Raw genomic sequence first — 27,323 nt, 5'->3', positions numbered from 1 at the left:
AAATCGAGCAACAGTATTTGTATCCGAAGCCTCAATTTTCTATACCCCATGTCATTATGCCAGCGTTATATAAAACTTTTATGAGTGCTAAATAGGAATATAATTTTTTCCGGGCACATGACAGAATATTCATGAAAGGCAATGACACTAGCCTGAAGAAAAGATGTTAAATTACTGGCCTGTAAAGTAAAACCACTAAAATGAAATATTACTAAATTTGAAATCACTTTTATCAAATCATCAGAATTTATCACAATATGAAGAAAAATATTTATGTACTTAACCCAGTACCCCATTTCACTGTCTCCAAAATACACTCCTTTCTGGAGATCTCTCACCATTAGCCGTAGCATTTAAATTGATTTTTATGCATCCCCATATCACATGGGACTTTTGTCTCATAACACATCAAAATCCCAAATGAGTACAAGCATTTCTTGAGCACAAGAGTAGAAATGGCAATTAAACTGCATAAATAGTCACCTCATTCCTCCTGGCGATAAACAGTATAATACAAAGTGAAAAAAAGGAGTAAGAAAAAAAAACAGAAATGAGAGAAAACAGCTAAAACTAATCAGCATCAACACTATTAACTATGTATTTCCACACATTTCAATCCTTTTTACTACCACACGCATATATTGCATCCTCCTCCGCTTTTTCTTAAAACTTCTCACCAGTTTTTGTGGAGGTATTAAGTCCTTCTAGCCATAATATTTTCAATCCTCTCTGCACATCCTTAACATATGTGGCAGGGGTATGAAGCTGGCAATCTAGTTGCCAACTGCTATACTTTATTAAAAAGACACACGGAGGTAGTTCAAAACACATTATGTCTATGCTGTAGCACCAAATTCAGATTTAAGCATAAGCTAAACAGTTTAGGCCTCACATTTTAAATATATGCTTTAGTTGTTAATAAGTTTTAAAATGGCAATAAGCTGCATAGTAGATTATTGGAGCAAATAATTCATTTTGTGAAGGTTCCTAAAAGGTCTTGAAACCTGGCTCTGCCAATCAGCCTAGAGCCCTGGAAGGGGCCCCTCATCCTGGAAGTAGTTAATGGGTTGGGAAGATTCTGCCTCCACCTTTGTTTGTCTTTACCTTAGATATTTTTGTTTATTTTTAGTGGCAATATTTATTAACTCAAGATTTTAAATGCAGGGTCATCCTATGGTGTGATGGCTGGCCTATACATTTAACAAATACAAGTTTTACTTTTGTTTTAAGTTGAATCCGTTACTCAAACGAGGATTTCATTCTTCATTTCATTTTTTTAATGCTTGCTTGCTGTTAATGAAAACACATACTTTATTTAGGTTTATCCTGCTTTTTTTTTTTTTTTTTTGCAAATAGCTCAAGTCTGCGGTGTGTTTGTCTGCGGGCGTACGCGTTGATCGAAGATACTGTTTTGCCGCCCGTTTGGGAGACCTTGCAGTGCAATATTTTACGTAGCTTAGGGCTCCCCCAACTTTCCACCCGACACAGGCGTGCTATCTTTCTTCGTGGGATGGGGCGCCCGAGCCTTTGGAGTAGAGCAACAACGCTGTGGGGCGGCGACAAGGCGTTGTCTCCAAAAAAGTGAGCCGCTCCAAAAGAGCTGAAATGCAGCTGTCGCTTTCGCGCGTCCATTAATAACTTTGTTTTGGCAACCGAGTCCAAATTGCTTGCCCGCCTTCTACCTTTCACAGCGTTGGCTTGAAGGCTTGAAACCCGCTTTCCCCCAACTATCTATCTACTCTAAGCGCAGGAAACGAGCTGGAAAGAAGGAAAAACGCTTGCCCCGAGGAGAGAGAGGAGGTTAAATTTGGATTTCTGGATAAAACAAAGCAAGCAAGAAGGACTAAACCGCTATTTATTTATTTATTTATTTTGCCTCCCACTCGTTCGCCATTTCTTGTGTGTCTCCTTGCTATTCCAGTCCCGCGTTAAATCCAAACTAAAACCCGAGGATAGCTAGGGTGAAAACTCTACGCTACGCCCCCGATAAACGACCTGCAGGAGGCTGACTCAAGCTAGCAATCCGACCGGCTAGCGGATTTCAAAGGAGCATTTGGAGCAAGCAACTCAAGCGCACAGGCCAGAGGCCTCGTTTTCAACGGGAGAAAACACCCAGTACTTACCAGGCAGCAAGCGGAGCAAACGGAGACAATTCAACGCTGAGTCACAGGAAAAACACGCCCGACTCTGCCGAAGCTTGCCAACCTACGCCTACTGCTCTCAATTCGTAAAAGTAATATATAGAACTCGGGCGAGGCGGAGCCAACCTAATGTTGATTTTCATTGGCCAGTTTACAGGTTTCCCCATCCCTTATTGGCTGCCTGATTATGGAGATTGTAGAATAAAGAACGATTTCTTCTCTTTCAGCTAAAGCTATAGGGGAATTTTTGTGAGATTAATCACAAAGATGAGTAACACGTACTATAAAAATAAGAACGTCAGCGAGGAGGGGGAAGGAAACAGCATGTTTCAATACATTTTAACCATTTTATTCCTGGGATGGTGGTGGTGTATGTACTATGTATGTATGTATGAGAGTTACACAACGGGAACCCAAAATGCTTGCTCTTTTACGAGACCTTCTCTCGGATTATTTGGCAATCTCCCGTTCCTGATGACGCAAACTACCGCGTGATACGCTGTCTTGCTTCACCGGGTCGCGCCCAAACTTTAACTATGATAAAACGTATTTAGGGCACGCTCAGAATACGTACCAGACTCGGCCTACGGTTCTTAAGGAAACTGTTATTTTATCTATATGTGCTTCGGAGTTTGATCCGGAGCGGTATTAGATCTAAACACAGATGAGCCAATACATCACCAATTTTTAACTTCAAGATACTTTATTCACAAGTAATGTGAATTAGACTTTGACGAATGTGAATTTCCAATGCAGCTTTAAGTAGGAACACCTATGTTTCAAATGCTACAACAGATAACTGCATGAAACTTTAAATATATAAAAACTTCCTTAGAGGAGACATTTTCAGTTCAGTTCCAAGTGGGGGAAAAGACACTGGAAACAAGGAGGCTGCTTGGAAAGATGGTTTAATGGTGAACAGGATCACATGGCATGAGCTCCTGAACAGAAAAGGGGGATCACATGCTTCCAGATGTTGGGTGAAGAAGAAAAAGAGACAGAGATGCTGAAAGTTCCTGGTTTTATGCCCTCTCTGGCCTTTGATCTGGAGCTTGTATTCTGATTGACTGTCAGACTCCCATGGTGTGAGAGTCCATGTTTGGTTGAGCATTGCTTTTTACCAGGTGCCCTGTAGTGAGAAAGGTAAAGGGCTAATACTATCATGCCTTAATCCCATCACCCTGGAACTGAAGGGGGAGAACTTTGTTATGTAGAATAGACTGGCTCAGCCTTTAATGGCCCATTGACTATTGGCTTTTAAGAGTGAGTCTGCTTCCTGTCTAAAAACATGTTTCTCCATTTCTGATCCTGGGAAATATAATACTCTGCCTTTTTAATATTTCCCAGGATATATGATTTTTTCTAGGAGAAGGGTGGGTTTTAACTTCCTACAAAAGAATAGCACTATTATGCAAAGCTGTAAACAATGAGAATAATAGCTTTACCTATGAAACACAAAAAGGTATTGCCTCTGTTTGCACAGCTTAGTAGGCTGTAATGTTGTTTGGATACTTTATGGTTCAGAAGGCATTGGACCAACACTGCCAATGGATTAATTCGGAAAGCACCGAATGCCGAAACTGGAACATGCACGCGGGCATGGCGGAGCGTGTGAAACTGAAAGAAAAGTTCCCTGGCACGCACATGAACTCAGTTTCCAGAGTAAACATGCATGCTGGTCACCTAGTCTTCCGGTTTCTGGTGCGCATACACACACAAAGACCAGCTGGTCGTTGTGCATGCACACACCAGAAACAGGGAGGTCAGGTCTTTCAGTTTCCGTTGCTCCTGTGCATGCATGCCGGGGAGCTGCTCTTCCAGTTTCCGGTGCTCCCGTGCATGCAAAGACCAGTTGGAAGCCGGAAGAGCAATGGGCAACGACTGACATGCCCAGAGACATGGCTCTACATGCCACTTCTGGCACGCATACCATAGGTTCACCATCTCAGGGTTAACTCATGTATTATTGTGCCATAAAAACAGGTACAATTCAAGATAATTGAAATTCAGTTTACTTGTTGGTAGTAGAAAGCTAAAAATTATCAAATTACCAAGGGAAAAAATAATATAGTTTTCTTTATTCACGCATTAAGCTCACTCTCGTCTTTTTAAACTTTTGTGTTGCTGGGAAAAGCAAGATGTAATCCAGGAAGGTTTTTGTTTTGTTCTGATTTTGTTAGATACTTGCTCTATCTTCAGTGGTTTCCACCAAGGTCCTCTGTTCCGGCGAGAACAGAGATTTAATCCTATTGGTTGAAAGGTCTGACAGATCCCTATAAAGGGCTCCTGTCAGACTCAACCTTCGCTGGATTGTTCTCACAGGCATACCAGCAATTGCCTGTAGATGGCGCTATGGCGGAGGCCCAAACCATTTTACTCCAGGACCTTGTCTGCCGCAGAGCGGAACTACAGCCAGCTGGACCATGAGGCTTTGGCTGCAGTGGCCGGGGTAAAGAGGTTCCATGAGTATCTATACGGCCGGGACTTCAAACTGGATACGGACCACAAGCCGTTGTTGGGATTACTGGCTCGGGACTGACCTACCCCAGTGTCATTATCACCCTGCATGACCAGATGGACCATCTTCCTAGCTGCATACTCCTACCGTCTCATCCACCGACCAGGCCCCACTTTGGGGCACGTTGACGCTCTCAGCTGCTGCCTGAATTTCTCACTGACCCTACCCCCGAGACGCCAGTCCTCCTCATTGACTGCCTTGAGATTGGGCCTGTCTTGTCCAGTGATGTTGCCCGTCACTCTGCAAAGGACTCCACCATCAAGCAAATTTTGAATTGGGTGTGGACGGGGTGGCCCAAGGGGCCTGTTGGGGCTGATTTCAAAATGTAGTTTAGCAAACGTGATGAGTGGGGGGACCGGGTTGTTGTTCCACCCAAACTGTGCATTGCAATATTAGAGGCTTTACACGTAGGGCATCCTGGAATTGTCAGGATGAAGTCTTTGGCTAGGAGTTACGTGTGGTGACCTAATATGGACAGGGAGATCGAAGAATGGGTGGCTACCTGCACACCGTGCCAGGAATCCAGACCAGCTGCCCCAGAGGCGCCCGCTAAGGAGTGGGAGCAAACTCAAGCACCATAGTCTAGGGTGCACATTGACTTTGGTGGCCCAGTTCACAGTCAGACATTTCTCGTAGTTGTGGACACCTACTCGAAATGGTTAGAGGTAGTCCTGAGACCTCCACTATGGCAGAAGTGGTCATCAAGGTGCTACGGAGACTTTTCTCCATGCACGGCCTGCCCGACGTCTTGGTCGCTGACAAGGGGCCCCATTTCACAGCCATGCAATTTGAGACCTTCCTAGCAGCTCAGGGAATCAGGCATGGCCTGGTTGCGCCATTCCATCTGGCCTCCAATGGTCAGGTGGAAAGAATGGTGAGATCTGCAAAAGTGACTGTCTCTAGGATGGGCCCAGGAGATTGGCAAACACGGGTTGACCACTATTTGCTAATTCAGCACATCACACCCAGTGCCACTACAGGGAGAACCCCCTCCAAGTTTCTCATGGGTCACCAGCTAAGGTCCCACTTAGACCAGCTACACCCCAATTATTCTGCCTCATCGCCCGCAGACTCCACAAGCAAGATTCGGACATTTAGCGTAGGAGATTCAGTATATGCCCACAACTATGCCGGGGCAACTCTATGGATTCCTGCCACAGTGATAGGCATCACCGGCCCTCACTCTTACCTCCTAGAACTCGAGGACGGTAGGAATTGGAGAAGGCATATTGACCAACTCCATAGCCACCTCTCCAACTCCACTCTTAGACAACCAGAGGTAACTCCTGCATGAGTTAGCCAAAGCCCTACCCAAACACTCACTCCTTCCACTGACAGCTCAAGAGTACCAGGAAACTTATCTGGTTGTGTTGCAGGCCCGCAGCGAGCTCCGAGCGAACCAGCTCTAGAAGCTCCAGTCGCAGCCTGTGAAAGGTTCCAGGAGCTTCCACCAAGTGGAGCTGCGGAGCAAACAGGTCCGTCCGACCTGTCCAATTAAACCTCTCCTACTGAACTGCACAGGTCAGGCAGAGCTAACCAAAAGCCCACCTACCTGCGTGACTACGTAACTAGTAGGATTGTTCCATCCAAGAGGAGAGAGGTATTAGATACTTGCTCTAACTTCAGTGATTCCACCAAGGTCCTCTGTTCCGGCGGCAACAGAGGTTTAATCCTATTGGTAGAAGGGTCTGAGAGCTCCCTATAAAAGGGCTGCTGTCAGACTCAACCTTCGCTGGATTGTTCTTACTTGTTGTACTTTAATAAAGGGCTGTTGTTACCGTTAAGACTTTGTGTGCCTATCCATTACCGAATGCAACAGATTTGTTTGTTTGATAAGGTGAATCCTGGCCTGATGAAAGACTGCATGAAATTGATATTCCCATTGGTAAGTATAAATTTGGACTTTTTAAAAAATCCCTAATGGGCAGAAATGTCTGCAGAAAATATGTTTCTTTCTCTCTTATTGTGCCACATTTTAACAAGCACATGGGTACTTTATTATTTTGTCTGACCCTCTTATCAGTGTAATGAGATGAACAAGTCTACCTATGTAGTATCAGAAATAGCAAACAAAATCTTTATTTTCATTTCTGTCTCATTGCAAGACTATTTCAAATATAAAGCTGCAAGAAGTAAGGAAGGAGCTGGACAAAACCAGTATTTTTTGTTACCTCTTGGAATTACTTTCCTCCCTAGTAGTGGAATGAGGGCATTATACATGGTAAAATAGATGGACAGCCTCAAGAAATTGGAAATAAATGTTTTCTTTTTTCCATCCTTATCCCCCTTTCCTACTTTTGTCAACCATCTCAGTTCAGCTCATCCCTCCCTATAGCCTTCCTGCTTTCTCTCAATCATTACTCAAAAAGTAACTCAGCTATATTCTATGAGAGTGAAATACAATGGGACAAATGTTGTGGGAGACATCCAATCTGATATTAACATTTGTTCCTCTTGTCTCAGGATAAAAAAAATAGCACCGGGCTACAAAAGTCTTGAAGAAAAAGAGGAAAGATATAATAGATTTCAACTTGTAAAATAGATTCTGTGGTGCAATTCAGCTGGTTCTATCTGGTTCGGGCGAACTGGTAGTGCTAGTGCAGTGGTGGGCAACCTTTTTTTTCAACTGAGCCAAATCTCGCCAAAACCACGATTGAAATTTATTTTGAGAGCCACATTTTTAAAACCGAAAATACATAGGATGGTACACTGTTTTTAGTTTCAATAAACTCTGGCATTTGAAGCACGCAAGTCTTAAAGCTGTCAAGTTACAAGATCCTTGCATCCCTAACCCTTTAGGAAAAAAACCCCAAGAGGTCTTCAAACCTGACAGCTTTAAGACTTGTGGACTTCAACTCCCAGAATTCCTCCTCCAGTCATGTTGGCTCAGGAACTCTGGCATTAAAGCATGCAAGTCTTAAAGCTGTCAAGTTGCAAGACCTTTGCACCCCTAACCCTTTAGAAAAAAAAACCCAGGGTCTTCAAACCTGACAGCTTGAAGACTTGTGGACTTCAACTCCCAGAATTCTGAGAGTTGAAGTCCACCAAGGGCATCAATCATATTAGCCCAGGCAGGGATCTGCAAAATTGGCTCTTAAGACTGGTGGACTTCAACTCCCAGAATTCTGAGAATTGAAGTCCACCAGTCTTAAAACAGCCAACTTTGCAGACCTCTGTGTTAGCCCAAAGCCTGGCGCTGGGTGGGCCTTGCTCCCCCATTGGTGGAGCCCCAAGAAGCGAGGAGGGAGAAAAAGAGACGGAGGCCAAGGAGCTTCTCCCCCCCCCCCGCAAAAATCTTATCAGGGAGCCGGCGGGCAGTAGCAAATTAGCTGATCACGCGGCGTGATCGGCTAATTTGCTACTGCCCGCCCGGCTCTCCGGTTAGATTTTTGCTGGGAGGAGGCGGGGGGGAAGCTCCTTAGCCTCTGTTTCTTTTTCTGCCTCCTTTCCCTTTTTTCTTTTCAAGCATCCCTTTCCCTTTTTTCTTTTCGACCCACAATGATTAGGGAGGATCCTGAAGCGAGGAGGCAGAAAAAGAAATGGAGGCTAAGGAGCTTCCCCCCCGCCTCCTCCCAGCAAAAATCTAACCGGGAAGCCGGGCGGGCAGTAGCAAATTAGCCGATCACGCCGCGTGATCAGCTAATTTGCTACTGCCCGCTGGCTCCCTGATAAGATTTTTGCGGGGGGGGGGGAGCTCCTTGGCCTCTGTCTCTTTTTCTCCCTCCTCGCTTCAGGATCCTCCCTAATCATTGTGGGTCGAAAAGAAAAAAGGGAAAGGGGCGCTTGTTTTGAAGTGCCCGAGAGGAGGGAGGCGAGCGGGCGCCCGGCACACAGAAGAGCCACATTAAAGTGTGTAAAGAGCCGCATGTGGCTCGCGAGCCGCGGCTTGCCGACCACTGTGCTAGTGTATAGTTAGAAATCAACGTCTAGCTATAACAAAGGTCTAAAATGTATGCCAGACAATCCAATTGATGTCATTGAGGCTGTTTTGAATAGTGTAAAGGTTGCTGATAGTTACCTATTATCCTTTAATGAACAGTGATAACAGAAGAACCAGATAAGAATTTGACAGAGGGGGAATGTGCAACATTCTGAAGCAATGCTGTCCTGGAGTATATTCTGCTACATCATCATGAATGGATGGGTAAGCACAAAATGATTGATTAAGCCATTCAGAAAAATTAAAAATAAATTACAATGGTGAATATTTAGTCACTGTCTCTTTAGTTGCATATACATCCTTAAAGGTGTAGTATATAATTAGGACTGGTAGCTCCTTGGTGATTTCAAACTAAAATGATCAATAGAGATAACAATGAAATATATTATAGGACATGAAAGTTCTGTATCCAAATCTTGCAAAGATCAGGATCCGAATGGAATTAAGGCTGCAATCCTATATTCAATGGGGATTTTCTTCCAAATATATAGGATCTGTGTTTCAATATACTGATATAACTATAGCTCTGTTCAAACTTGATTTCTCTTGTTTTGATAAAATCAGCATGATAAACTCATTTTATGTGTAACATTTGGAAAAGCTTAAATGTTCACTGAAAATTAGGCTATAAATAAAGATGGAAAAATATTCCTCTTTCCATCCTTATTTATATTTATGAAATGTATGCAAGAAAACAAGCAAGCTCAGAGAGCACCAAGGAACGCTCAAGAGATTCCTATGTGGCTATGAAATAATTTTAAAATGAGTTTTAGTGGATAATTTCCACAATATCCAGAATCCAGATACTGAAGCACCCAGTCTGGTAGTGAGGAGGGATCAAGCGTGGAGCTAGCCTGGAGACCTTGAGCAAGAACAAAAAGTCTAGGGCCAATCTCCCCTAAGTTCCTAAGTTCCGTTATATAATTATTTAGAAGACTAGGCTGACAGACGGAGGAGATTCATGTGTTATAGGCAGAACATAAAGTAATTAGCTTGAACTCTGTACATGTGGGTCTGGTTGTTCATGCAGATATAAAGGAAACCATTTTTAAAGTAATAATATTGCCTGATGTAGGTTCCACAATTAATCAGGGCACTGATAGAGGTCACATCTATTTTCAGTTAGTTGCAACTTTCTCCTGAGGGAAAAGACAGTAAAATTAGAATTTTTTCTATCATCAAAAAAAAAAAAAAACCCACCTCTGGCTCTTTAAAGAAATTTCCTCTTTTAAATGTTTAATATTATAAAATGTGCATAACCATATAGGCTATAAATCCTTGAAATTGTAAAATAAATTGTTATTTATTTTGGTACCTCTTATTGATTCAACCAATTCATGTAATTGTCAACTAGCATAAGAATTATAGGACCGGAAGCCCAAAACCTTTGAAAGGCATTAGGTTGAAAATGGCTATGTTAAAATTCCTAGATGTGCTTTTTGTACTAGACCCATCCATTGTTCAGTATATTGATATGCCAAGGATCAAGTGGGATCAAAAAGAGCTAGGCAAAGGAGAGAGCAATTGCATGCTAGTTACATGACTGAGGATTGAGAGAGTATGTAGTGATCTAAGGTCCACATTAAGCATAGAATGTACAATGTTTATAAATACAAAACTATTTCAAGTTTGTTAGTATAATATAATGATGATATCCTATGAAATTTACTTACTATATTTTTAGTCTTATGAATCTGGCAGATTCTGCCCGTGCAATTAGTTTATGACACAGTGAATTATTAACTATTGTTATTATTTTTTAATCAAGAGTTGTGTAGTTACTGACAAACAGCTTGAAAAATAGTGTAATTCTGCAGGCCTATCATAGCCAGCTGCAAAAATCTAGATTAACAGTAAATGGCAACACAGGGTTATTTCTATATATCTATAATCAGAAGGAAGTCAGAAGTTTAATAACATTTACTTTAAAGTATTAAACAAGATTAGTATATGGCAGGGGTGTCCAAACTTGGGAACTTTTTGTTGCTGAAATGATGATGGTGAATTCAGCCAGGATAGTTGTATAATTCTAAGCAACTTAGTGAAATAAGTATAGGCAGAGGGAGAGTATTTTTCTTTTTGGTTTCTCTATTTCCCAAAACTCAGGTTCATTGCATTCACATATGGTGCTAGTCTGTTTACGAATCCCCAATAGTTGGAAGATTTTTGTCTTCTTTTGCGTTTCTCTGTCAGTTCTAACTGAGTCTGTATACAGACTCTATTAATTCCTTCATTTAATTAGTGGGGGAAAGTGAATAATCTTTGTCCATCAGCTTTGCCTCCTTGGGCCATATTGGTTCCCACTGAAATAAGTTATAATAATGTTATAGGCTACTAATACAAAACCACAGGATTTATATATACCAAAGCAAAGCCAGGGTTCTCTCAGGAATCTTTATACATATAGTGTAAGTAGAACATATTGCACATAGTTGTTTCAATACTTTTTAAGATACCAACAGTTCTAAATATATGGAAAAATCTGCAAAAGAATGTTAACCATATACAATATACTTTTATAACCATATACAATATACTTTTAAAATGTGCCTATCATAGGAAGGACTCTGCTAAGTAATACTTTTGCTGAATAAAGTCTTCACAGAAAACAATGCAATGAAAAGGGGAAGATTATACTTTTAAATTAAGCTCTGTCAATATTAGGCTGTTTGTGTAAATGTGCTAAGGAATAGGAAATAAGTTTTGAAGCAGCAAAGCTGTGTAGTTACTGCGTATACTACATAAAGTGCCACATATATATATATGAGTTCTCTGCACAACAGTTAGCTTAACACCTGGCAAATAGATTACTATAGAATGTTAAAAGAGATAGAAGGTGAAATCTGTTAATGTAGGACTATAAACAGTGGGATCCTACAACCATTTGTCTCAGTAACCCCTTAAACATGTTTATGATGACCTTGCATTAAAAGTGAGTTGTAAAATACAATATCCATGTTTATTGATAAACATGCAGCTGTTGAGAGTAATAAAGGAAAACAATGTAAGTCTGCTTCCTATCAAAGCAAAACTGCCCAGAAATATAATAAATAAAAACTTTTGTTGCCGTGGGTTAACCAGAGATTAAATATTAAGGAGAAGACTCAATAGTCAAAGACAATCAACATGCACTGAGTGAGAGTACTTTCTTACAAAACTGGTTTTCCATTTTTATATATTTCTTCTCCATTTCTTTTTTGGTTTAGCATTAACACTTCTGGTTAAAAAGACATTGTTTCTTCAAATAGCTTTAGTTGCTCCAGTAAAAGTGCTTGTATATTTGGGGAGAATTGGGATATGCAGAGAACATATTACTTTGTATCTCGATATTATCGGGACATCATCCAAACCACAATCACTGCTGAAATACCAATGGGAGTGGTACTGACGAGGAGGCTTGGACTCTTATTGCAGAAATCTCTTTGGCAGCAAAGGTGTCTAAAACTGTCAACGCTAAATTCCCGGGCTACAACATCTTTGCTGCATTGCGACATTTTCCAGCACCTGTATGTTCTCAAATTCACTGTAAAGTAAATCAAAATATAAATTGAGATCGATTTTGCTTCTGATGAAATACAAGCAAGAGATACATTTTCACACAAAAAAAAATATCTATTTTGCCACTAAAAGTATAACACAGAATGTTATTTCAAATAACAGTTTAAAAACAAATCATTTCCTTGATTTGCACTATCTTCCTTTTCCAATATTTGTCTTATCATATGTAGATCCAGAAATTAGCACACTTCTCCTCAGAGAAGTCCATACATGTTTTTTAGGACTGTAAATCCATGAGAGCAGGGGTGTCAAACTCGCAGCCCACATGCCAGATACATCACACACTGGCCACGCCCACACCGTTTAGCGAAGAGGGGGGAATCATGATAGGTTACGCCATTGTGTCGATGCAAAATTGATACCCCTGCAGTAGAGGTTGCTGTAAGAACGAGGTCAGAGGCAATTTTCATTGCCACTTATACCATTTTCCGTAATGTTCTGGAAGGTTTCAAAGTGCTCTGGGAATTTCTTTAGAGAGAAAAAAAGTTGGTAATCCATAACTTTTTCTTTCCCTCAACTTTTCTCCCGTAGAGGCATCTCACAAAGATCTCTACTGCACCGGAATCACTCAAAATAACTCAATGATTTACGTAGCACCTTTTAGTTTTAAAGCACAAGTATAAAAGCTACTGTCTCTGCTGCTCAAGATTAGAAACTGCAGAGTTAATGTGACTATAAACTTTTTTTTTCCAAAAAGTTTTATTGGTTTTTTAAAACATTTATAAGGAAAAGGGTAAGTGGAATGGTTACAAATTTTGGCAGTTGCAAGTGTGGCAGACGCCCCCTCCCTCCAAACTCATAGGATACATCTAAATATAAAACATTAATACATAATCATAAAAAATCAGCATATTAATTCTAGAAAAAGTAGTTTTCAATCAGTTTATATAGTTATGATATATAGTCTAGATATAATTTCATTATTACTTTCGGTCTGTTTATAACATTGTGGTTTTCTTATTCATTTTTGTGATCTGAGCTTTCTTGGTGTTGCCCCTTCACCCCCCGCTGGCAGAGCTCCGGCCCCTCCCGTGTCCTGTGTGACCATTGTGGTGTCTTCTGTTTTTTCTAGGTTCGCTTTATTTTTTTCCATAAAGGCCTGTGCCTCTATGGGTGTATTGATTCTGATTCTTGTCTCCTCCCAGAATATCAGCATACCTTCAGGCATCAACCATCTAAACCACACCCCCTTCTGGTATAATTTGTTCGCCAATTGCGAATAGTTTTTCCTTTTCTCCCTAATTTTTTGGGGGATCTGCTTCAGGATGGTTATCTCCCTGTCATGATATGTCAATGTTTGCCCCCTTTGTACACCCAGAATTTCATCTCTTGTGCTTTTCCTAAGGAATTTAATATGAACCTCCCTGGGTACATTGTGTGTTCTGGCATATGCTGAATTCACTCTATAGACCAGATCTATCTCCCATTCCATCTGCTATTTATCTTTGTATATGTATTCAGCTAAAATATTAGTCATAATGTCCCTTATATTTTCCCCATCTGCTTCTATTACATTTTGAAATCTAAGATAAAAGGACATTCTCTCAAACTCTGTTTTCATTTGTTGGATATCAAGTTCTTTGTTTCCCTTCTGTAAAGCCTCTACCCCCCCTCTCGCCTTCGCCACCCCACCCTCCACAAGGTCCAGTCTCTGTGAGTTCTTATAAATTTGGACTTGATTCTCTTTAATTTCTTCCTTCATTTCTTTTAATTGTTTCTTAATTTCTTCCTGGCCCTGTATGAGTTGCTGGAGCATTTGTTGCAAATCCATCTCTGTAATCTTAGGTTGCATCAGTTCTGTAATCTTTGACTGTGTGGCAGGACTGGATGTTGCAGATGTCGGTGCAGAAGTAGCAAAGCCAGGTTTTCTAGGGGGTGGTCTTTTTGGAGACATGATTTATAAAACAAAGAGATCAGTCAGTGTAGAGACTGGGCAGCTGGAGAAGTAGAGCAGGCAGATGAGTCCAGGAGGCAGAAGATCCAAACAGGTGGGAGTTTCTTTAGTCAATCTAGCAATAGATGAAAGCTTTTTCTCCAAAGAGTTCAGGAAATAACAATCCACAAGAGATTCCTCTGGGTGACACGGAGACAAAGACCGGAAGCCTGAATTTTAAAGGTGGAGTCAGGTTTCACAGTTCATGAAGACAACGGAAGTGTGCCATCTTGCCCTGCCAGCTTTGGGCTCAGAGGCATAGGAAAAATTTTAAAAGTTCACAAAGTTCTCAGGTCATCAATAAGTTCTGGAACTAAGTCCCATGAAAAACACTTTTACTGGGGTGAGGCATCATTAGTTGGCTCTCCTCCCTCCTCCTTCCCCTGGGGGCGAGAGCAGAATTTTTACAAGCCGCTTGTCCAAGGGGGGGGGAAATCCCCCTCCCCTCCAGCTGCTCCTCCAAGAATAAATCCGAAAGATTAACTTTTAAAATTAGTGAAAAGTCCATCAACTCAAAAGTAAGGGGATGAAGAGAGGAAGCATCTCACCGCACCGCCGCTGCTTCCTTCAGTTTTGCGTTCTCCGATCAGCATAGAGCGAGATGCAGGCGCGCCCTCCGAAACTGCTCCCCGGTGCCTGGAGCAAAGCGGAGAAGCCCCCACCAGCCGCCGCCGGTGCCAGAGCCTTCCGCGAGCCGCTCCCTCGGCAGGACGCCTCTCCGGGGCGTCCTGTGCCCCCCCGAAGACAGGGGAAGCCCACCGAAGAGCGGGAGCGGGCAAAGTTCTTGCCCGTTGCCGTAGCCGCCAGAACCGGAAGTCTGTGACTATAAACTTTGATGAGTTGCAAGAATGGTGTTTTAATTTTGTTATCCGTGGATTGAGAGATCCATGAAGAAGATGCTGTATGGACCATTGGCATATAGGAAGCATACATTATAGGGCTGAGCAAGCATGCTTCAAAAAGGATTTAGAAAGACTTCAGATCTCAAATGAGCATAATGCTTCTCTATTTATTCAAACTCTGTAAAAGTTTGAAAACAAGTTGCAGCTCCTTTAAGAATTAAATTATGATTATAAATCTTTCAATTTCTACTTTGCCAATTAGGGCAAAGAGTTTAGAGAGACCTTTCTCCTCTTGTATTTTGTCCCCTGATTGGCAGGAAATCTTGAAGGAGGGGTGGTGAGGGCCCCTCCTTAAGAAGCCTTCCCTGGACCCAGCCTTCCCTGGACCCAGCTTCTTTAGCCAACTATCGTCCGGTCTCCAACCTTCGCTTTGTAGGAAAGGTTGTTGAGAGTGTGGTAGCACATCAGCTTCCCCAATACCTGGGTGAAGCTGTCTACCTGGATCCGTTTCAGTTGGGGTTCAGGCCCGGGTACAGCATGGAGACAGCATTGGTCGCGTTGGTCAATGATCTATGGCGGGCCCGGGACAGGGGCTGCTCCTTTGTCCTAGTCCTATTAGACCTCTTGGCGGCTTTTGATACCATCGACCATGATATCCTACTGCGACAAGTCGGGGGGTTGGGAGTGGGGGGCACGTTTTACGGTGGTTCTCTCCTACCTGTCGGATCGGTCACAGTTTGTTTTGAGTGGAGGGCAGAGATCGACCCCCAGGCCAATCTCTGTGGTGTGCCCCAGGGGTCGGTTCTCTCACCCCTCCTGTTCAACATATATATGAAACCGCTGGGCGAGATCATCTGTGGTTTTGGAATACGGTATCATCAATATGCTGATGATACCCAACTTTTCATCTCTACCCCAAACCACCCAAACGATGCCCTCAACGTGATGTCCCGATGCCTGGAGGCTGTGCGGATCTGGATGGGGAGGAACAGGCTCAAGCTCAATCGCTCCAAGACTGAGTGGCTGTGGTTTCCGTCATCCCGATTTGTACACCTTGTTCCATCTTTGGTGATAGGGGGAGAAATTTTAGCCCCCTCAGAGAAGGCTCGCAATCAGGGAGTCCTCCTGGATACGCGGCTTAGTTTAGAAGAACACCTGACGGCCGTGACCAGGGGGGCCTTTTACCAGGTTCACCTGGTACGTCAGTTGCGCCCCTTCCTGGATCGGGATGCTCTGTGCACAGTCACTCATGCCCTCGTCCTTTCTCGTCTGGACTACTGCAATGCTCTCTACATGGGGCTGCCCTTGAAGAGCACCCGGAGGCTTCAGCTGGTCCAGAATGCGGCCGCGCGGGTTGTCATAGGGGTACCTAGGTGCTCCCATGTTACACCCCTTTTAGGCGGCTTGCACTGGTTGCCGGTTGTTTTCCGGGTGCGATTCAAGGTATTAATTATGACCTTTAAAGCGCTCCATGGCTTAGGCCCAGGGTACCTACTGCCACCAGTAGCCTCCCACCGTCCAGTACAATCCCACAGAGTTGGCCTCCTCAGGGTGCCGTCGGCCAGACAGTGTCGGCTGGTGACCCCCAGGGGGAGAGCCTTCTCTGTGGGAGCGCCTTCCCTCTGGAATAAGCTGCCCCCGGAGCTTCGCATAATCCCTGACTTCCGGTCCTTCCGACGCGCCCTAAAAAGTTGGCTTTTCCAGCAAGCCGGCCTGGCCTGTTAATTTTAACTCATTTTTTAAATGTATTGTTTTATAAATTCGATTTGGGGTTTTTTTGGATATATATTTAATTTCTTTTTAACTTTTCGGGATGTGTGTTTTTTAATGTTGTACGCCGCCCTGAGTCCTTTGGGAGAAGGGCTGCATATAAATCCAATAAAAATAAAACAAAACAAACAAACACAATGACCTAGTTGAAAGAAAAGCAATCTTATCAATCTGTGAATTAGTGATTGTTTTCAGGTACCTCTCCCAATGGAAAAGAGAAACCATGATGGTGATGGGCAATGATTTTACATAATTCATTCTTTTTTATTTCTCATGGATGCTTGCAGGCGAGTGGTGCGGTGGCCTAGAGGTGGAGCCTCACAAACAGGAAGCTGTGAGTTCGATCCTAGGTAGAGGCAGATATTTCTCTCTCTGGGCGCAATGAGTAAATATCTGCTGCGAACTCTGCATTGGCGACAGGAAAGTCATCCGGCCAGTGAACACTGAGCTCCATTCAGTTGCCCTGACTCCACCCCGATGCAAGGGATTAAGGGGTCATTAAAAGACGAAACAAAAGGATGCTTGCATGCTCTTTCTATAGAATGTCACTCTTTCATTAAGTTCATATATACTTTTGTAATATTAACATCTGTTGGTATAATATTTCTGGAGGGACTCAAGCTGTCACATCCAGATCTTAGAAAGCAGTTTTCTGGAGATAAAAGCAGAATTGGGGCCAAAGGAATGATGCTGTTAAGCACCCAGTTGTACTCATAATCCAAAACTTTGTACAGCCCTTTTTAATTTCTGAGCCCACCCTAGTTGAAAAGCTGAAGGAGTAAGGTTCAGATTTGGGACGTGGATGACTTCAGGAATAGAAAACTCATATTAAATAAGACTGTAATTTTCAGGAAACCGAAATTGAATCTGAGCATTCTTGTCAAACTACCGTAGGTTAGGTTTCCAAGTGCTTTTTTATCACCTTTTTGTAGGGGTATGATTGAACTCATAATTTTATTAACATTGTTGGAGGAGAAACATTAATCTATGGTGGCAAAAAATCAGGACTCTAGTAGCACTTTTCCCAGCTAATACATTTTACTAACAGGCATAAGCTTTCATGAACTCTTGTAGCTTACAAAAGCCTTTTATGAATGCCTTTTAGTAAAAATGTGTTAAGTCAGAAAAAGTTGCTGCCAGACGCCTCCTGTTAAAAATCCTAATGAGACAAAAAGTCTGATGGGGGACAAGGTACGTGTCAAACTGGTGGGTTTCAAAAATTTTTAGAACCTCTTCTGTAGGTGTGGCCTGCTTTGTGGGAGTGGCACGCCAGCCATGTGACTGAATGGGAGTGGCTTGGCAGTCATGTGACCGGGTGGGCGTGGCCAACTTGTAAAATGTGGTGAAACTCACTTAACAATGCTCTTGCTTAGCAACCAAAATGTTGGCTCAGAAACTCTGGCATTTGAAGCACATAAGTCTTAAAGCTGTCAAGTTACAAGACCCTTGCACTCCTAATCATTTAGAAAAAAAACCCGCAGGGGTGTTCAAACTTGACAGCTTTAAGACTTGTGGACTTCAACTCCCAGAATTCCTCCTCCAGTCATGTTGGCTCAGAAACTCCGGCATTGAAGTGTGCAAGTCTTAACGCTGTCAAGTTACGAGACCCTTGCACCCCTAACCCTTTGGGGAAAAAAAATGCAGGGGTGTTCAAACTTGACAGCTTTAAGACTTGTGGACTTCAACTCCCAGAATTCCTCCTCTCGCTCTTCATTTTGATGATGTGCAGACAGGCGGGGGGAGGGAGCTGGAACCGGTTCTAAACGGCACTGTAGATTTGTAGAACCTCTTCTATAGAAGAGTTTAGAAGTGGCAGGAACCCACCCCTGGTGTCAAAGTGCCCACAGAGGTTAATTAAGCCTCTAATTGATTTAAGTAATTTACCAGAGTGGATTACTTAGGATAATTTCTAGCTTCTGCAGATTTCTCTTTTTAGGATAATTTCCTATACAGGTAGTTCTTGACTTACAACCACAATTGAGCCCAAACATTCTGTTGTTAAGTGAGACATTTGTTAATGGGTTATGCCTCATTTTGTGATCTTTCTTGCCACAGTGATTAAATGAATCACTGTATGTGTTAAATTAGTGCTATAATATGGTTGCTAAGTGAATCTGCCTTCCCCATTGACTTCGCTTGTCAGGGGATCACATGACCCTCAGGCCACCCTAACCGTCATAAATATATGTAAGTTGCCAATTTGAATTTTGGTCACATGACCATGGGGAACAGTCATGAGTCACTTTTGTCAGTGCTGTTGTAACTTTGAAAGGTCACTAAATGAACTGTTGTAAATTGAGGATTACCTGCATTCAGCCATCATGAGTGTTACAATTTATGAATATTCTTGAAAAAGCATTGTGTTATAATCCTTGAGTTTTATCATTTTTCCTTTGGCAACTGTTCCAACCATCAGGATTTCAAACAGCATTTTGCCTTCTTTAAAAAATGTGACATACTAAGATTTGATAATGGACATGTGTTCTTTTCTTAATAAGCAAAAATATCATTTCACTACCTCTTTTTTTTTTTAGTTCAAAAGCTTTAAAATAATGTGTTGGAATCTGACAGAAAAACTTCTATAGCGACAGCCTCATACTCACTATGAGAGTGTACGAAATCACAACTTGTGATTTACTTAACAGTGGAGCTTAACTTCTCAGAGGATATACACACTTGTAGCAGAACATACTTATACAGAACATAGGTATGCCAAAATTCAGTTTATTCTTGCAGTGTATACATACCCATTCTAATTTGCAAGCAAGCGTCTTCTTCCTCAGAACAGGTGAGGTTGCTTCTACAGAGAAAAGGACTTTGTTCACAGAAATAACATCGAAGTGCATAGCCTGAAACATAAACAGTATCTTTTTTATCTGCCAGGCTTCTGTAGAACCATTCACTTATCTTACATCTAGTATCTCAGTCACGTAGTAACAGTCTTGCTTGGTAAACTAAGGGAGGGGAACCTTTAAATTTTATGCATATGAGGACTAGCAGAATATTTGATTAAAGCTGCTTTAAGATTTTGGCAAGAGACAGGTTGTGAAAGTGATCCAGATTGAGTTGAAAAAAAATATATGGGTTGAATCTGCTGAAATCTGCTGTTCCTCCAGAAATCTTATTTTATTTCTACTAAGATTTTTGTTTAATTGGCCATCCAGGCAAAACAACTTTTTTTTAACCCTTCTCTTTTTAAAAGAAAAAATTAGCACATGAATTTAGGAAATCAGTTGAAAAAGAACTATAGCAATCTAGCAAACCATGAGATAAACAGCCTTTTTTTTCTATTGATAATTGACAGATAAAAATAATAATATTCAGAGCTTGGACTCATCTAACTCTCCAACATTTGAACATTGTAAAATAGACATCTGATTAAAATGTTTATATATGAATAGCCGAATATGGAAAGGAACTCAAACTACTTTTCTGGCTATCCAGAATTTCAAACACCCTACTGAGGCAGGATCTAGGACAACTTAGTACAGCCAGCTTGGCTTGACCACTCACTGCCACCACCAAGTCATCCCAGGACAGCTCAACATGGCCAATTTGTCATGGGGCCACTTGCCATGGATAGCTGGAGGGAGAGCTGGGTGGGCAAGTGAGTGGGTGAGCAGAGTGCAGAGCAGCAGCGGTAGCCAGTGATTTCCCACCAGGGGGAGAACAAGCTGGGCAGCTGAGAGAGCAGGTGGCAGAACTCAACGACAGCAGCAGCATCTGGGGACTTCCCATTTTCATGTCACTGCAGCTGCTGCCACGCTGACTTCCAAGCCATTTGGCATATGAGCCGCTTGGCAGAGTGTCGGGCAGGCAGGGGGTCGGTGGTCATTTTAATACCCACTGCCACAGGCCATTAGTGACAGCAGTATTTTGGCTGTTCTATGGCAGTGGTGAGATGTGTGAAAATGAGATACAACGGCTGCTACAGCCTCTCCATCGCCCATCCCACCCACCAGTGCCAAATGGCCTGTGGTGGTGGTGGTGGGATGTACAGTATGTGAAAATGGGACACACCTAGCCGTCATTGCCTCTCCACTCCTTGTCCACTGCTGCTGCCATTGAAAGGCTCGAACCTCACTTCCACCACTCAGCCTGAACTCTGAATGGATTAAAGCTTGGTGCAGTGCTGGTGGCAAGGGATGTGAAAATGGGAAGCACCCGGCCACCACTGCCACTCTGTGCTCTGCCTACAGTGAATTGGCCATGTTGAGTTGTCCTGCAAAAACTTGGCAACAATGGGTTGGGAGAAGCAACGACAGTAGTGAATTGGTGGTGGTGAGCCGGTTGCGCCGAGTTGTCCCATTCCGACTGAGATATACTGTACCTATCACGTACTGCTTGCGGCAAAATGAAGGGCCGACTTTTGCTATCTGCCTAGCATTACAAATATGCGTGCAGACATTATTCATTATGGAAGCAATAGCAATAGACTTATATACCTCTTCACAGTGTTTTACATCCGTTTCTAAGCAGTTTACAGAGTCAGCATATTGCCCCCAACAATCTGGGTCCCTAGTGTTTCTATAGCCTCCCGCATTTAAAGTTTCATTCCTGTTTAGCTAAATGCATCGTATATACATTATTTAGAAGACATAGTATAGCACTTACGTATATAACAAAATCTCTAGAGACTTTTATCCAGAAAGCATATTAATGGACTGCAGTAAGGGTAAATGCTATTGGATACATCTAATTCTGTTTACAGAGTATTGTCTACTGCTTTACTTCATCCCAAATGAAGTTACTAAAAATGCCAAAATATCACAATACTTACCAGAAGTGCAGGATATGGTTAGGATAATGAATGCTGTTAGGAGAATGTAGTTTATTTTGTCCATTTTCTAGAAGTATAATCATACATGAGACCATGAATACAGAAGGTAACTCAAAAGGGTAAAATAAAATCTGATCTGTCTATCCAAGTAAATGAAGCCTATGAAAATCAAAGCCTGAAAAGTCAGTAACAAGAAGGAAGATTCTTCCCCACCCCACCCCTCCACTCGAGTTTTTTAAAAAAGGAGGCAGACAGCTCCTTATTATTTCTGAGGTCCACTCATAGCTGCTGCTGTGTTGCAGTATTTTTCTTTGTCCTTTTGTTTCTCTCTTCTCCCTTCTAGTTCTTTAAGCCAGATTTTGATATGAATTAGTGATGTACTGCTTGCCTGGAATAAAGTGGGCGGTGGCAGCATTCATGACTAGGCATTTGCCAAGAATGCATTAGGATTGTGCCTGGAAGGTTTACAAAGCTTTCACAAGAACCAGAGGAAGAAAAATACAAAAAAAAAAAAAAAAAAAAAAAAAAACCCACCATGTAGTATGTAGTAAGGCAATATGCTTTATGAAAGGAGTTCCTCCATGCACTGTTTTTGCCCATTAAAATCTGTCCCCAGAAACCAGACAACTAAAGTTGTCTCTTCCAATCTGGCATTTTTCCACAGTTCTCAGTCAGCATGGCCAACAGATATCCTTTACTTTGCATGAAGTTGCCTAGCTGGTTTTGCTGTCAGGATTTAGGCTACAATATTATTTAGCTGGCTATAAGGCTCATTCAGTTCAATGGTATCTTTTTGGATTAGAAATATATTGGATTGCAAGTTGTTTTGGCTTCAGCGTAAGTTAGGAACACCAGTATATTCAAGAAAACTCTGAATTTGCAGAAAGACAAGAATGAATGTTCTCTCACACACACACATGCATACACCACAATTAAACTTGAATGGAAGAAGCAGCCCAACAAATATTCTGCATGAATGGATAGATATAGTTTAGGGGAAAACTAGGAAAAAAGGAGGGTAAAGAAGTTGCCATAGTATAGTTCCCCCACTTTTGTGTTTAGAGCCAATACCAAATGCTGCAATAACCTATCATCCTGATTGTGTGGAAGGTGGAATGTAAAGAACAATATATTAGCTTGCAAGGTAATATCTACAATAGAAATCTAGTTTGCACAGAGTAGCATAAACATGCTAAAACTGTTGATGTAATTATTATCAGTGGCATGCTATCTATGGCATGGGTATACCCAATCTTCTCTAATCAAACTAATCTAAGTAATCAATATCTTCTCTATCATATTGATCTGCTTGCACAGTGATTACATGCAGGGAAAATGCATTGTACCTTGCAACAAAATGTGCTTGTGTGTGAGATTCAAATAATTGCTGAGTAATATTCTCCTCATTCTGTTAACAGAATAAGTACAGAAATTAATAAAGGTGCAATATTTAGGAAACAATTTAAACTAGCTAGAATAAGCTAAGAGGTCTCTGAATGCAGGAGGAGGGCACCTCTTCTACCGGAAAGGAAGATTTGTTATTGAGACACTGTTTACATTATCACAGGTATTCCAGTTTATTTGTGGAAGTTTCCACAAATTGAATTTTCCCACCAGCAATGTTCTGAGTGGGAGAAAAGAATATGATCATTGCTGTTGAGGATTTTCAGTCTTAAGCCTATCTGTTTCCTCTTGTTAATCATAAGGGGATAAGGTGGGTAGGAAGTTGTTTTGTATTGCCCATATTCATTGCATCAAGTCTGAATGGTATAAAAGTTATGGCTCCACTATAGAATTTTGCCAGAAAAGTACAGGCGTCTCTTAAAAAGAAGGGCGCCTATTCACATCGAAAATTCTATCCACTATATATGGTTATAAACTAAGAAACGTTTAGAAATAATGCTCATAAACTAAGTAGGCAAAGAGTGGTGTGGATCTTATTTTAGTAAAAAGACTAAGGAAACACTGACCTCATCTGGTCACAAACATATCATTCCTAGATGTTTATGAAGTCCTACAGGACTGGCTAGAAATAATTTCATCCCACAATACAAAGAATTATTCAAACCATAATCAGCACCATTTCGGAAGGCAGACCAATGCCAAGAGGCAAGATCTCCTTCAGAAGAGGACTTTGTGAAAGTCCATTGTCCTTCAGCACTACACATAGGGCAAACATTCAGTGCTTCTCTTGGCCAAAACAGCCGAAGGGTCCCTTTGAAATGTCCTTATGCTGAAGAAATGAAAAGATGGAACATTGGCCTAGATTTAATAATATAGGAAAGGAGGGAGTTTGCTCTAAATTGTGTTACTATTCCTCACTGGGTCTTGTGATGTGTATCTTGTTTTGGTTCTTTTCCACTTTTCTCTGCTTATGATGCCGACAGTGGTTTAATTGTATGATGTTGCATTTTTTGCCCTTTAACTTATAAAATCACTAACATTTTACATGCATTTGGAAAAGTCTCTAAATGCAGCAAGACTGCACATTACATTCAAAACCTCCCCCTCCCCCCACCAGTCTCAACTAAAGAGACTCCGGACAAACAGAATACTAAACGCCTCTGAAGGGCGTCCGGCTTATCAAAAAACCGGGAGCAGCAGCAACTAAAATGTTGTAAGGTATCATCCTGTCGCCTTCCGCGAAGGGACGAAACCTAAAGACATAAGAAAAGGAGGGGGGGGACAGCATTCCTACCTGAACGCGGCCGAAGCTTTTCTAAACCCGCAGCTAAAGGCTCGAGAGCCCAGTTTTTCCTGGTGTAAAAATGCCCTTATGATCGGGCCTTGCCCGTTAGTTTTAAGGCCGGGGAATGCAGCCCTGAAGCGTCACAAGCTTTCACCTCCCTCAACCAGCAAGCGCCCATCTCAAGACTCCTCTCTGGATGCCCCACATGCGACCGGGCTTAGGAAGAGATTGCTCCTTCGGAGCCCGAACGAATCGAGGGCCACGCAACCCTGGACCCCACTAGCCTTCGCTCACCCGGACTGCTGCTTCAAAGGCGCGCCGAGCTGCTGAGCCGAAGTCTTTTCCTTGCGGCCGCCCGCTAAATCCTTAAACTTGAACGGCTCTGGGGCACCAGCAGGCTCCGCCTTCGGCTCCCTACTGCCGGTCTGCGGCAAAAGCAACTGTCAGCCTCACCTCAGCGGCCAAAAAGAGAAGTTACCTTTTTTTTTGTCAGTAAGCAAACAATCAAATAGGGGAGGAGAGACCTGGCATTGGCCTTAGAAAAGTACCCCGTCAGTCTCAGCACCATATGCGGGCAATCTTTTCAAGGGAGACTCCACATTTATCAGTCTGGTTGGACTCTCTGCAACTAGCAAAACGATATTCCACCCACTGTTAATGTACTCCAAACAGTAGCACACGTTACTGTTGGTAATTGGGGAACATCAACCCCCACCTCTGAAAATTATATTGATGGATGGATGCATTTCTGAATTCAGGGATATCTCTGGTATTTGTCCTGTCTCATTTGGGACACTTTTCTTACCTCCTTCAGTGCTTACTTAGCAGCCAGCCCTACTAACAGGGAAAGGCAGTAAAACCACTATTCACATGTAAATCCATAATATAAATCTAAAGAAAAGGAAAACAAGATGTGCAAGAGGCACCAGGAGGAGCTAGGATCTGAATTACAAAGAGGAAGGCAGCCAACCTCTCTTCCCAGGGTGAGAGGGACCAGGGACTTTTCTTTTTGCAACCCTTCTCTTTTTTGCTATGACTTCTTTTGTGTTGCTTTCCAGGGATGAAAACACGCAATTGTTACATGTTTCTTTTGATTGATGCCATGAGAAATGTTCCATTTTTCAGCATCTTAGTTTTGTGTTTAGGATTAGCTTTAAAAAACCTCTACTGGCCTTGAACCAGAGGTGGGTTACCCCCGGTTCGGCCCAGATTAGGTGAACCAGTAGTGGTGTGGCGGGAGCCTCCACCCACCCACCTGGACACTTCTATACATGAGCAGAAGTATTGCGCGTGTGCGTGCATGAGCAAACCAGGTAGTAAAAAAATGTAAACCCACCATTGCCATGGTTTGCAGCAAGGGTCAGCCAGATGCCTATGGCAGGGTCTTAAAAGGTAGGGACTCTCTCAAGTCAAGCTCAGTGCCTGGCAACCATGCATTCCATGTAACTTACTTGGCAACAATATAATTTGCCACTCCTGACTTCTGAATCCCCCCCCCCCCCAAAAAAAAAACTTTGTCTAGATTACAGTCCTGCCAACTCTGTCCAAATATCAACCAGCCTGAGCTGATGTTACATTTTTGGAATCAACCAAGACTAATGATATAGGGGCAACTTCGAAAATCTAGCCATGCATAATGTCAATATAGCACTATTTTCAGGCATTTAATCTGAAACACTACTTTGTTCAGTGAGTCCAAGGAAGTCCATTGCACATTGAATTCATTACCATGTCAGGAAACATCAAGAATTTTCCATTGTCTGAGGTGAAGGCAATATGGCACTCTCGCACTTTCATGCCCAGCAGTTAACTGAATTATACTCTTAACAGGATGAGACTAAGTTGCAGAGCTTGGCAAGGGCTATATAACAATCTAGCAACACAGTGTTGCCACACTTTATCCTTTAATGATGATATGCCTGCAGCAGCTGCTTAGTCTGATACAGCAAGTTTGACATCCACATAAATGAGGTATCAAACTGTGTGTTTGTGTGTGCTTTGACTCAGTATTGACTCCTAGAGACTGCCTGGACAAGTCTGCATTTTTCTTAGTAAGGTTTTTCAGAAGTGCTTTGCTGTAATAGCAATAGTTGCTAACTTATTTGTAGGTTCAATTCAGAGTTCTGACTGTTACCCTTAAAACCCTGTGTGGATGTGGCTTCCAACTATCTCCTATAAAGATTTTTCAATTTATGCATTCCTGCAGACGACTTTTCATCCAACGGGAGATTAAGGAATAATCACAGGTTTTTCTGTAGTTGTCCCCATGCTGTAGGACACCATGTCCCCTGAAATAGGGAATGTCAAAATCTCATTTTTCGCAAATCGTTTAAGTTCTAGTGTTCTTTTGAGGATTTGGGGACTGGTCATATGCAGGCTGCCTTTTAAATAGTTTGCTCCTGTTTTCATTATGCAGATTTCCTCATTTTTTGTAAAACCCTGGAGTTGCATAGAAATGGACAGTGGGGAAAAAAGACAGTGAAAATGTAATAAATTAATCAAGCAATGTCAAGCATAAAGCTCCAATGCAAGAAGCACATCATCAAATAAAATGTAGTGTATTTAATAATGCTATTTGTATAAAAAGAGAATTATTGAGTTGGATGCAATACAATGGCATCTTGTAAGGCAACATACTTGAGTGTATGATTTTAAGTATCCTAATCCATTGTCTTAATATTTTTACCTATACTAGCAATAATAGAACAAGCCCAGTAAATCTAAAAGTGTCTCATATACAAAGAAGCATTAGACTAGAAGTTACGGGACAGCATCATAGAAAATATCCTGCTGTAATAACCCCTGACCCTGTACATACAGACCAATTTTTTGATATTCTGATTTCCTTTTTCAGTGCAAAAAGAAACTGTAGTACAAGTCTTATAACAGCCTTAACAGAGTTTAAAAAAACTTTAAAGTATAAAATTGCATATCATATGTAATTTGAAGGAGGGGAAATACCCAAATCTTGTCTCTATCACTATGCATGATATACTCCTATTTGTTTTACAATAATTACTACTGTACAAAAACATCAAGTCTTTGGCCATTAAAAGTTTGTTTCAATCCTTCTGAAAAAAATGGGCAGAAGTCTAGGGTGCAAACAGTTTTTCCTCCAATTTTCCCAATACATTTTACATTAAATTTTAGAT

The 27,323-nt window shown here is 41.9% G+C and overlaps 1 protein-coding gene and 1 long non-coding RNA gene across 2 annotated transcripts in view; both read right to left on the bottom strand.

The window, feature by feature from the left end:
- CD59 (CD59 molecule (CD59 blood group)) overlaps positions 1 to 2,270 on the bottom strand; it is a 43,172-nt gene extending 40,902 nt beyond the window's left edge. Inside the window, exon 1 of the mRNA XM_081936089.1 lies at positions 2,124 to 2,270. The gene's annotated coding sequence lies outside the window, so the exon portion shown is untranslated. The remainder of the gene's footprint in view (positions 1 to 2,123) is intronic.
- A 9,765-nt stretch (positions 2,271 to 12,035) lies between these two features.
- Positions 12,036 to 24,611, bottom strand: LOC309385441. Its single transcript, XR_014174217.1, has 4 exons — positions 24,466 to 24,611; positions 21,483 to 21,549; positions 19,450 to 19,502; positions 12,036 to 12,122 (listed from the first exon to the last, which is right to left on the bottom strand). It is a non-coding gene; the product is annotated as an uncharacterized lncRNA (long non-coding RNA).
- Positions 24,612 to 27,323: the final 2,712 nt, after the last annotated feature.

Source organism: Natrix helvetica, assembly GCF_964273705.1.
Source record: "Natrix helvetica genome assembly, chromosome: 1".
Classification (NCBI taxonomy): Eukaryota; Metazoa; Chordata; class Lepidosauria; order Squamata; family Natricidae; genus Natrix; species Natrix helvetica.
Note: the sequence above shows the minus strand (reverse complement) of the source record. Positions and strands in the feature narration are given on the sequence as shown.